The sequence below is a fragment of the Montipora capricornis genome, chromosome 1 (assembly GCF_036669925.1).
Source record: "Montipora capricornis isolate CH-2021 chromosome 1, ASM3666992v2, whole genome shotgun sequence".
NCBI classification, from domain to species: Eukaryota; Metazoa; Cnidaria; class Anthozoa; order Scleractinia; family Acroporidae; genus Montipora; species Montipora capricornis.
Genome location: NC_090883.1, coordinates 5,915,002 through 5,920,001, shown reverse-complemented (window position 1 = coordinate 5,920,001; position 5,000 = coordinate 5,915,002). Strand labels below are relative to the sequence as shown.

The window sequence follows — 5,000 nt, the reverse complement described above, 5'->3', positions numbered from 1 at the left end:
GCATACGGATACATACGAATTCTTACGAATAAAATACGCCTAACATACGGATACATACCACTAACATACAGATAAATACGAATAAATACGAGTAATACCCATGTTTTTCTCATAAAGGAAGCTCTAAGTATAAGCCTTGCAAGCATTTTTCACGTCAGCAAACACATACCCGGTTCAGTTTGACGGGGGGGTGTTGATCGACCCCCAAAGGCTTTCGTTAAATTTAGTCACAGTAAAATAAATTCACATGGAGTGCAAAACCCTTAGCTTGCACTACAAGATTACAATATATTTATTTTATCGTACTTGTGAAATGAAACAATGGATTGTGACTGTTACGTTAATCACGTGGGCGTGGAGTTGTCCCATAGGAGGTTTGAAATGTTAAGCATTGAATTTGGCCATTCATTCGCATAGAGCTTTTGTAGTAGAAACAAGGTTGGTAGGTTTCGCTCTCCCGGCAGAGAGTAAACAAGAAGAGGCCAGTGTAATGTCGGAGCCACTCCAAAAGCAGCACCATACAACACTAAATGGGGTACAAAAGTCTTCCAGCAATGGCATTAGCGACGGCAAAATAAATGTGCGATGTCTGAACTTGTTGGAGTGGCCGGTCTCAAATGCGAAGATGTTCAAGATGTGACGGTTTCGGTAGAGCACATGTCGCCAAATACACTAAACGTTTGGTTGAGCAAACTGGTTTGTGAAGTGTCCAAGCAAAATGGAGAGCGTTATCCGCCCAATTTGCTTTATTTGTTAGTTTGTGCGATCAACTGTCATTTGCGTGAGACTGGAGGAGAGGATGCATTAAACTTTATTAACAAAGCACACAAGAGGAAGGTAAACTGTTACTTAATGGTTGTGATTGAAATATCAAACTTATGATTGATTGATAAACTTTGTACTATTTTACAGCCTCGTGTTTGTCAAAGTTAAGCATACTAATTAGGCGAGTTACAGATCTTTATAAAAGGTAATCCCATTCATAACTCAACTAATTAACCATTCATCAACCCCAGCCTTTCCCTGCTACCTATTCAATCCCTGCCCGTGCTTTCATACAGCTGCATTTTATCGGGACTTACACACCTATACATGTGACCTGAATAGTGCGTTCCTGCTGCGTGTCATTCTTGTGAATTATTAATCAATTCTACAAAGTCTCCCCAAGGAATGCGATTTCACGGTATCGCTTGCAATCGATTTCTCGTGTATGATTTATCCTGGTCACATCAAATCTTCACATCATTTTCCGACAGACAGCCACAGCTCAACTCTATTTAGACATCGACGTTCCATGACGTTTCTTCTTTAGTTTCTGCAAATGAAAAGGAAACACACTAATAATATCGACCCCGCCAGGATTCGAACCTGGAATCCCCTGATTCGTAGTCAAATGCCTTATCCATTGGGCCACGGGGCCTCCAACTGTCGGTGCAACCTGCCCACAGACTTTTTTGAGCAACAAGATCCCACTTTAAATTCATGGCGAAAATTTTCAATTGTCATTGACGTGAGGACTCTCTGCCTTCCTTCGGTGACGTTTTTCAATGCAAAACGCGCGAGAAAGCAGGTTTAGCCGGCAAATATTAATTGGGGCAAACACAACTACCATTAAACACTCAGGTCTGGATCATCAGCCTTAAACAGGATTTCTCCCCATTGCAAGGTCCAATAACAACATACACTACCGGCTGGCTTTGAAGTAAACCATTTTGGGCAGCTTTTTAACTTTGTCGCCATTTCTTCTTTTCTTGGGTAAGAGTTCATCAGTTGGTGGTTCCAACCGAATAAAGTTGAGGTCGTACTCTGAATCAATTCTGTAAGGTTGCCTTTCCTATTTGTTACGAGTTCGAATGTCTAGAGGAAAGGTAGCTTGCAAACTAAACTGAACGCAGGGTTGTCGGAACAACAACAAGAAGATTTATTCCAAAAATGAACGTAGTTTCCACGAAGTAAACTCTGAACAACACGTACTCGACAAACTTACACGGCCTCCGCCAACTTGAATGAACACAGCTTCTGTCACACTTGACTAAACACGGCTAACGCCAACTCTCTTCGCTTGTGAAAAACTAGTTAGAAAAACACTCCGCTTGGACTCGTCTACTTATATACTCTGACAATAAACTTCTAGAACTTTCTAAAATAGTAATCAATCTAATTATGGAAAGATTACAAAACACACCGATTTAGAAACGCTTACGCACGAACCTAAAAATAAACAAACTACAAACTCTCGCGAAGCTTCTAGAAAGTAACGCTTGTCACGCAAAACTATTTTTCGCAACATAACCCCCTCTTGAGAAGAAATTTCCTAAACTTCTACTAACAACGGAAAATTAGTTAGATAGTACCAACTGAGGAGGCAGTCCAGTGTCTCTTAAGTTATTCCTGTACTCTGCTTAGATAATTAGAAATTTAAACGAGCCTTACCTGTAAGGTGAAGTTTGATTGTGATTCTGCCAAATCCCTGGTGACTTGGTGAGGGTTAACATGAGATGCACACGTGCCGCCGTGGATAATCAGACTTTCAAAGGTTGTGGACACGGTTATCAAGATACAAATGAATACAGAGAAAAATGGAAGAACAAGGGTCGGGAAGTAGAAAAAGTGTGAGGGAGGGCATGTTAACCCTCACCAAGTCACCAGGGATTTGGCAGAATCACAATCAAACTTCACCTTACAGGTAAGGCTCGTTTAATTTTCTAATTCTACCAAATCCCGGTGACGTCACTTCCGGTTAACATGAGATTTTTACAGCAATAAACGTGGACACAACTATTCCAATCCAGAAAGCAAACTTATCGACCTGGCACAGCTCCAGCAAAGCTGTTTCCAGCAATAACGGGTTGGTTATAGAACTCCTGAAAAGCAGATTTTCTAAATCATTTGATATGTTTCAGGATTTCATCTGTTGGAATCACCTGCCTGCTCTCGATATAGCTGTTCATTTGGCGCTGTGAGCATTAAACCTTGCTGTATCTACTGCACTTGCTTCCATAACAGCTTTAATTCATCGCCCATTTGCATTCGTACCAATGAGCCGATAAGGTATGACATATGAAAGGAGAAGACGGCCATTGCCATGGTGACGAAAGAAGCTGGGTTTTTACCAAGATAGCGTTCTAGAGTAGAGTAAGTGGTTCTTTAGGGTACTTTAGGGTTCTTCCCAACCAAAATATGACATGAGGATTTTTCCCAGGTCTGTCCTGCTTTACATGATCCTGTATGTAGAACATAAATAATAATCAGGAGTTTTCTCTATAACATCGATCCTCAGAAAATGACAGTGTTTGACACCGCTGCCCATATGTTAAAGCTCGCGGTTTAAGGGTCAGTTCCTCCGAGACACAGCTTGCTTAGAGGATACAATAGTCCTATATACTTAAGGACAGGCATAAGATCCCATGTTACCTGATATCGAGGAGTAAGCTTGCAAGAGTTGAACGCACCCTACAGGTAGCGCACTATAAAAGGATGGTCAGTCACAGCGTAGTGACAACCAGGAAATTCAATCCCTTTAAACAGCTTGCGAGTGCTGAGCAAGCCGTTCTAATCGTTGAGTATGATAGTCGGTTAATATGAAAGGCGTGGAGAAACGTTAACACGTTGTTCACACTCGGATGTAGTGGATCAGTTTTCTCTTGTAGACCAGATGCACGCCATGCATTTGCGGATGTGAACATCTTACTGCTTTGCTGCCGCTAATTATTCAAGAGGACATTAGTAAGTTGGCAACCTCGCCCGGAATGTTGCCCTAATGAACTGTCGCCTGACACCTTGCATGTCAGGGGTTGCCGTTCTGGGCTCAGAGGGTGAGCATCCCCATGAGAAAATGTAATTGTTAGTGAATTGTGACCAATTCACAGGGAAAGCATGATGCTTTCATGTCTTGCTTCCAGGAAGCATAGGCACTATTTGGATGGTTGATTCTACTTGCAAACAGGTCAATCTGAGGAACAACAAAATCCCATATATATACAAGTAAATACCGCGATTCAGTTCCCATTATGATCCCATCTCCAAAACGGCGCGATAGAGAATCTGCAGTTACATTAAACCGCACCGGTTGACGCGCAGCAGAAACGCCGACTATGCTTCTCAAAGGGCCTATAATCAAATTACCTTAGCAACTGTATTGCATTCCTTGTTCCTGCATCACCGATGCCACTGATGTAGGAAATAGCAGTCATGTTGTAAGGCATGTTCCTGATGCGCAGAATGGACACTGACCCGAATAGGGGCATAGTCCCCTGCCCCACGGAAGGCGGTTCAAGAATACTCAGTTTGCGTTTAGTGCATTATGGCACCCCGACCCATGCGCGATGCATCCACTGTAAAAGTGATATTTGGGGAACAACGGTCAATAACCCGGAAACCTGTGGAGACAGAGATGACTCACCACTCTAACAGCACCAATGCTGTGAGCAGACGGAGGCATGTTTACAAAGAAAAGCCTTATGAGCGGTGTGCCAATTCTTTGACCCATTCCAAGTGTCTATACTACTACAAAGGACCAAACTCCACCCCAGGGAAAGTAGACGCTAAAGTTCCTATCAGTGTGGCAACTTCATGGATTGAGAACTACTGGGCCCACAAAGCTTAGTGGCACAAAACAACGACCTTGTCAGCCTCCGTTAAGGCTAAGAATATATGAATATTTTTACAGGAATCCTAAGAACTCTAGGCACTGCGGAGGGTGAAAAACAGACTGGGTCGGGTAAAACACAAAACGCAAGCCCGTAAATAATTGGGCAGTATGTAAGGTAGCCTCAAGGCAGGCCTCCTCAGAATCCTCCATGTAAAAAGAATTATCAATATAACCCAAACAATTAAGTCCGTACAGGGTGCGTAGGGTGGAAAAAAAAACTGATTTTAACACCCTGGTAAAGATGCAAGGACTCAGTACCTGTCAGTCCCTTGGGTAGGGCCCAAAAACGGAAGCGAAGAACCTTCGACTCAAACTTGAGACATTTTCTGAAAGTTGGCAATATAGGGAT

The 5,000-nt window shown here is 42.6% G+C and overlaps 1 non-coding gene across 1 annotated transcript; it reads right to left on the bottom strand.

Moving 5' to 3' along the window:
- Nucleotides 1-1,347: 1,347 nt before the first annotated feature.
- On the bottom strand, nucleotides 1,348-1,420 carry Trnar-acg (transfer RNA arginine (anticodon ACG)). Its single transcript has one exon. It is a non-coding gene; the product is annotated as a tRNA-Arg (tRNA).
- Nucleotides 1,421-5,000: the final 3,580 nt, after the last annotated feature.